Source organism: Suncus etruscus, chromosome 18 (assembly GCF_024139225.1).
Source record: "Suncus etruscus isolate mSunEtr1 chromosome 18, mSunEtr1.pri.cur, whole genome shotgun sequence".
NCBI lineage: Eukaryota > Metazoa > Chordata > Mammalia > Eulipotyphla > Soricidae > Suncus > Suncus etruscus.
In genome coordinates this window covers 20,744,605-20,752,706 of record NC_064865.1, presented here as the reverse complement: position 1 = coordinate 20,752,706, position 8,102 = coordinate 20,744,605, and positions in this window count along the sequence as shown.

The following is an 8,102-nucleotide window of genomic DNA, read 5'->3' as shown; positions in this document are numbered from 1 at the left end:
AAAAGTGTGTTGGCACTACAGACAATGTCTTGGATTAGCCGATCTAACTTGCCTGGAGCCTAGAGTTGGTCTTGTGCCAGGAAACTTCAGGGGTAGAGTCTTTTTGTATTTAGGCCAAGGTTATTCCTTTCCATGCCTCTCATATTTTGGTGGGCCTATGCAAACAATAATTGCCACTCTAACACCATTTTTACTGTGCTCCTTTGACTCTAATCCTTAAAAAAAAACCCACTTAAAAATTGAGGTTAAAGCTAACGACAAGACAAAACCAGAAGACGCGGCACCATTTGGTAGGTCCAAAAGCCAAGATCATGACTTACAGATGACTGGCTACTAGAACCACGACCAGACAGTATACACCTTGGGCCCAATATAAAAGCCCTAGTTCAGGGTTTGCACTATGACTTGCACAATAATCATGATCCCTAGTCCCAAAGGTCTGACAGAGACAACTGCAACTGAATGGGGCTTCTGGAAGCACAAAGAAAGATGCTATCCTAGGTGCCATCCTAGGTTCAGTGCAAAGACCAAGATCACCAACCACAGAAGATGGATTAAAACGACACTGAGGCAACAGAACCTCTAGAACCACAAAGACTGACTTCATCATAAGTCCCACCTCAGGACTGTGCAGATACGGAGACCTCTACACACAGAGCTCTGATTGTATCACCCTGGACAGAGCAGAAGTCTTCCACACACAAAAAAAAAAAAACACCACCGGGAGAATAAATGATCCTGAGCAAAGTCTAGAGCTGATCCCATGACAGTATACTCCAAGGACGGAGAAACCCCATATTTCTTAGGCCAAGTGAATTCCTTTCCGAATGACCCCAATATTTACTGTGCCAGGGCAGGAGGGGAAAAAACAAAAATACAAAAACCACAAAACCTTGGTTATTTCATATATACATATATTTTTCCCTTCATTTATTATTGTTACTATTATTTTTATATACCTATCTATTTTGGTCGATTTCTCTGTTTGGGTGTGACTACTGAAATCGTGGTCCCCAATTATACTTATTTTTTTTTTCTCTTCTTTTCTCTTCTTTCGTTATGTGCTATGCCATGTTTCTTATTTCAAGACCATGCGTGTTTTTGGTTTGTTTGTTTGGTTTTTGGTTGTTTGTTGTGTTTTGTTTTGCTTTGTTTTTCATCTGTTTTTTTTTTTGAGGTGCTTATCGATATAGATGGAGTCCCCACTGGATAATTGACTCTTTTTTTGGTACTGGTGGAGTGTTTCAACTTCTTTTTCTCCTTCATCTCCCAAATCGATGATGAGAGCCTCTAGAAGGATTCCATCCATTTTTGGAGTATTAGACTCTTACCCCAGTTTATTTATCTTCTCTTTTTCAGGCAAAATTATGCAACTTGAATTAGCTAGTCCTGCCTACAGTTAGAGGGGGAGATAAGGGAGGCATTAAGACCAAACAGGGGCAAGACTACTAAGTAGTGGGTTGGATACAGAGGGGACCACATATTCTAGCCTCCCTGGGGGTGAGGGAAGAGGAAATGGGAGGTAGAACAAAAACGGAGGTGTAGGGAGGACAAATTGGTGATGGGAATCCCCCCTGATTTTATGTAAATATGTACCTAAAATGTTATTGTCAACAATATGTAAGACACTATGATCAAAATAAAAATTATATATATTATAAAAAAAATTGAGGTTAACTTAAGCTAATATGCATGTACATGGAAATGTAAAAAATACTATGCCTCTAATGTTTAAGGAGTTATGTAAGTTTTATAGCTTTAGATTTTCTTGTGTTCTGTTAATAAATATTATAATGTGTTATAATCTGGGGAGTTGAGGGACAAAGTAATTGTACATGGATTCTGTTTTATTTATCTGAATGTTCTTTGGCTGAAAGTTCAAAGTTAAGATATCAGCAAGGGGACTTCTGAGAATTATGTTATGGGTGATTGTCCTTCCACTATAACTTTACCTTGTCCTCTTTCTTTGCATTTTTGTTCTCATAATGAAAAAAAAACATAATAAAAAAAAAGAGAAGCTATACGAATATATTTTGAGTTATACTTGACTGTCTTCAGGATTTTCTCCTGGCTCTGCAATCAGGCTGATGGGTAAACCCTGGAGGTGCTCAGGGAATCATTTGTGGTGCTGGGATCAAACTAAGTCAGCCACATGGAAGGTAAGCATCCTACTTATTTCTCCAGCCTCTATAGTCTACATTTTTTTTACCAGAAAAATTTATATTTTAGGGGCCACAGAGATAGCACAGCGATAGGGCATTTGCCTTGTATGCAGCCGACCCTGGAGAGACATGGTTTGATTCCTGGATTCCCGTATAGTCCCCCAGCCTGCCAGATCTAATTTCTGAGTGTAGAACTAGGATGTGGCTCAGAAACCAATCAATCAATAAATCAATAAAGTTAAAAAAAAGAAAAATTTATATTTTAAGTGCTTAAATATGAGAAATGAAACCAACAAAATCCTAAGAGAAATTATGTAATATTGTCTGGAAATGAAGTGAGAAATTCTTTCTAACTATAATTCATAATTCTGAAGCTCTACAGAAAGATTAATAAACTTGCATAAAATAAATCTGTGTGGTATAAATATAGATTTTTATGGGTTCATAAAATTGTGTATGTTTAAGAAAGGATACAATTAAAGCCAAAAGAAATGATCAACAGTGAAAAATATATTTTCTATCTATATAAAAGTTTGTGAGCTTACATAAATACTGATAAGTCAAAAGAAATAAAGGGACTGTATTGCAGCATTTTACAAAAAGCCTGATCAATATGTGACAAGCCTCAGTCTTCTTAAAGAAATACAAATAAAATTATACTAAATTGTTTTTGAAAAACATTATGTAATTTTTTGAAAAATATATCTTCTTGTATGGTAATATAAACATTAACTTTGATAATATACTCTACTACTAAGGAATTAGTCTCATTGCAAGTAAGAATATAAGTTCAAATATTATATGAGGCACTCCTATCATCTTAAAATATTTAGTATTATTTTTTCCATTTTTTAGACTTCATTTGTAAGTTAATGTTTTTAAAATTTTATCATGAAGCAAATATAAAATGTTGTCAAATACTTTTTTAGCCTCAATTAAATCTGATGTTCTTTTCATATAAATAACAAACTCACAGAAGGAGAATTTAGTAAAATAACACCAGCAATAATTGCATCAAAAGGAATTAATTACCTTGGTGTAGGTTTAAACAAAGAAGTAAAACTGACCTGCATGCTATGTATTAGAAAACGTTGAAAAAAATATAATATAGAAAGAAATAGGTATTTCATGCTCATGAATTAGATAAACATCAATAAAATGAATACTTGCTAATGTAATGTGCAGATTTAATAAAATCTGTATTTTGTAAATCCAAATACTATTATATATAGAAATAGAAAAAAATAATGAAAGTTCTCAGGGACTTTAAAAGACCCTAAATTGCAAAACATTCCTGAGGAACAAAGAAACAATAAAGGTGATCTCATGCTCCCTAAATTCAAACTATACTAAGAAACAACAAATTTAAACAGTAAAGTGTTGGAATAAAAATGGGCATGCAATCAATAGCACGGAAATGGAGTACAGAAATAAACCAGTTCAACTAATTTATGGAAATATAGAAAATAAATGAAAAGAGATCAGGAAAATACTCGTCAATAAACAGTGAAGGGTTGAAACTGGAGAGATAATCCTCAAGGTAAAGCCTTACATGCAGCAGACCTCAGTGTGATTCCCTGTTCCACATATGGTCTCTTGAGAATTGCCAGGGGTCTCTCCTGATCACAGAGTCAGGGGAAGACTCTATTTACTGATGAGCGTGGTCTTTAAAACAAAGGGAATTTGGGGGATTGGAAAGATAGGACACAAGGTAGAGCTCTTGCTTTTCACAATGCCAACCTAGGTACAATTCCCCACATCGCTATGATCCCCAAGCACCATCAGCAGTAATCTTTGAGCACAAATTTAAAAGTAACCCTTGACATTTCTGAATGTGACTCACAACACAACCCTACCCTCAAGAAAAAGTGTTTGGTGAGTAGACCAGAAAGAACATCTGAAAGAACAAAACTAGATCACTTATCTTATACCATATATTGAAACTAAAATCACTGGAAAATAGACTGGACTAAAGTGTACAGAAAAGTACACGTGATATGTGACTTTCTTTTTTTGTGTGTGTTTGTGTGGTATTTTTCGGTTACACTCAGCAGTGCTCAGGGGTTATTCCTGGCTCCAGGCTCAGAATTTGCTCCTGGCAGGCACGGGGGACCATATGGGACACCGGGATTTGAACCGATGACCTCCTGCATGAAAGGCAAACGCCTTAACTCCATACTATCTCTCCAGCCCAACATGTGACTTTTAGTATCAATCAGTCTTAGAGATATTTTGGAAAACTGATACCAATGACATAGGAAACAAAATTGAAAATCAATAACTGGGAGTACATCAATCTACAAACCTGTCAAGAGAAAAACTATTATTAAGATAGAAAGATAATTTATTGAAGATATTTTACTGTTGTCATGTCATGTATTCAATATGGGCTTAATATTTAAAAAATACGAAGAATTTCTAAAACTCAACAAAAATAAAAACAAGTTAATGAATATATTTATAAGTTCTGAACTCTTCAAATATGGTCAATAGGCTCAAGAAGAGATGGTCATCATTCTTAATATTAGGGAAATCCAAATAAAAGCAATAAGATATCTTAATCCACATGTGAAAATAGCCATTATTTAAACGTAAATGAAATCAGTGTTGGAGCAGATGTGAGAAAAGAGAAACTTATTTTACACTGTTGATGGAAATGTAAATTGGTGCCACCATTTTGGAGAGGAGTCAAAAAAGTCTCAAAACCTTGAAAATAGAAATTCCCTTTAAGTTAGCTACCTCATCTGGGTACTTAATACCAAAAAAGATTCAAAGAGACATAGGACCCTTTTGTTTATTGCTGCATTATCTACAATAGCCTTGAGCTAGATACAACCTAAGTGCTCATTGACAAAGGATTTCTATACTCCGTGAAATTCTCTCTCCATAAAGGTAAAATTCTTTTACTAGCAACAATGGTAATAGCCCTAGAGGGAATGAAGCTTAGTAAAATCAATCAGACACAAATATGATTCCACTCATATCATGCATTAAAAAAACTAAACAAATAGAAAGTTATAGACTAGAAGGCCTATTCATGACTACCAAAAGGAAAGGGAGAAAAGGGTAGGGAAATCAGGTCAAAGTGATCTATTGTTTAGCAAACAATAGAATTAGACTTTCATTGTTGAACTTAATAGAACAAAACAGACACTAAATTCCAAACTTTTCTATTATGATGTAGTGTTTATTCAATAACACAACAACTTCATGACTTATATTTATACTTAATTATCAAATCAGTGAAGAGAGACCACCCAGTTAGTCCCTCCATGTTTATGTTTGTCAGAAAAATGAAGAACATATTTGGTAGTTCAAAGGAGAGACTAACTTGAAGGAACAGATTACAAATTAAGAAAGAGACCAAAAGGAATAGTGGAGGAGCTTAAGGGACCAAGTCAGGATTGGAATATTCTTGAGAGTGAAGGATCTGTAAACAGTTTCAAGTCCTGAAATAATTTCTGAAGGGAAATTCAAATATGACTATGATGTCATACTCCTTCTGTTCACTGCCCAAAGTACTACTGTTATATTTCACTTAAACTTTCATTACTGTAATGTACAAAGCCAAGTGACACTATTTTAGGTCTGTATGTGTGTGTTTGATTGCGTAATTTTTGGTAATAAAGTCAGACTCTACAATGCATAGGTACTGCAGAGTATACTGAGGAAATATTGCATACATATCTATGCTCTGGATGTGAGAATTAGCTTTTTACTTATGTCATGGTTTTCCTATTCCTTTCTTAAAATTGAGTCATTATGGTAAAGTATGCTATTCTTTGTTTTTATATGTAATTCTCTGCTTTGATGATTTCTTTTATCTTTGTTATTGTTTCACTAGTATTTTACATAGTTCATTACATTTATTTTTTGTTAAATTAATCTTAAGTCATGTTTACAAGCATTGAGACACATTTAACTTTTATTTCACACTGTTCATATCCCCTGAATTCTGTTATGTAAGACTTATATTGCCATTTATTTCTAAGTAAATTTAAGTATTATTTTGCTTACCTCTCTTTATTATGCAAAAATCTACAAAATTAAATTATTTTCAAGGATAGAAAAATATTTAAAAATAACTAAACTATTTACAGCAAAGATTTGTGACATATGATGAACTATTGCCATATTTTCATCATTTATTTTTATATTTTTAAAAAGATGATACTATATAAGCAAAAACTCACCTTTATTACCCTTTGACCTTTCTCTTGCTCAAGAGAGTAAGGTATATGGTCTATGAATTTTTTTTGCATTTCACCTATACAAAATTAGTATAGACTATTATTTTGTTTTGATTTTCTCAAATAGTAATTATAATTTTGCCTAATCTCTCATTTCCTATTAATATTTTTAGGTTTATCCAGTTTGATGCTCATGTATCATCACTTCATTAAAGTGGATATCTTGTGGTCATTGTTACGAATAAATGATAGCATTTTTTACAGGATTTGCTACTTAATTAATTTATTTTAAGTTAATTATTTTTGTTTTTCTCAAAGCAGTGTTTAGGAGTCCCTAAATCATCTCCTGATGATTTTCAACCACCTAGACAGAAAATTCAATGTAAGGATGAAATGATGCAGTGCTATTGGGGTTGAGGTTCACCTAGAATACTAGGGGGTGTCTGGGGCCTCCTGTGTCACACAAATAATCCCTGTATTCTGTCTATCTAAACTTAAAATTTGTTGCTTTCAATTTCTTTTTTATAAATTGTATGGTAGTGAATTTGCTTAAATATGTCTACTGGTTTGCTTAAGAACATACATGCTCCTACAGTTATTTAGAATTAAAATGGCTTGATAATAGGGTATTCCCAAATTAAACTAGATTCAAAGTGACTACATTTTCTTGAAAAGAGTTTGATCAGTTGATGCTTTCTCAGGCTGTGCCTTTTGTCTTTTGACAGTGTTTGTTGCTATCACTTTAGAATTTCTTAAGATGTTTTAAATTTTCACCCGGTTTCTATTTTTTTGAATTGCTTGTCAAATGCTGTTTATTTTTCTATAGGCTATTTATATTATTTTATGGATTTGTTGATTTGTTTTGTTTTAAGATGGGATACATGCATGCTAAGGTGGTCATGAAAAGCTATACCATGTAACTTGCATATGAAGCAGTTTGAAACATCTAGGCTTATTTAATTACATTTTCTGACATTTGAACAATGGCTAAATTGCCTAAAACTTATTGCTCAGAATGTATCCCCTTTATTAAACGTTTCACCCTATAGAAAATCTTCTATTTTTGTTCTTTAAATGTGTTTTTCCTGAATATTCTTCCCATTTATTCTTTCATGTAAAGTTTAAAATTAGCTCATCAATTTTAATAAAGATTATTCTTTGAGTTATGAGTGGAATTCATTGGATTTGTAGATTAAACTTTCTTTTTCATTCACTATACACTTTTTATTGTGATTTCCTAGCAAGCAGCATCACTTTCACTCTGACAGTCTTCTTCATCTTCTGTTATATTTGTTCTTAAATATTTTCCTGTTGTTGTAATACAGTCCATTTGTAAGGAAATCGCCATGTGTGCCTATCAGCGAAAGGAAAAGGAGAACAAAGTATGCCCATAAAGAAGAAAAATTAGGAGAGGCTTTTAAGCCCAAAGACCATCAGATATTTGGTTCTTGACTACTGACACCTAAGTAGAGAACTTATATGCAGATAGCATTGTCCACTCCAGATCAAACGAATTTGCTCCTTGGGCATTAAGAGCAATAGCTCAATTGAAGAACACAGAGGGCAATCCTGTGCCAGAGAATTATCAGTGACACCTGTAGTACAATAGCCATGGCTCTGCTTTTCTGAGATTCCAAGAGACTGATTTTGTGTCCCCCCACCTCTCTCTCTCTCTCTCTCTCTCTCTCTATATATATATATATATATATATATATATATATATATATATATATATATATGAATTAGTAGC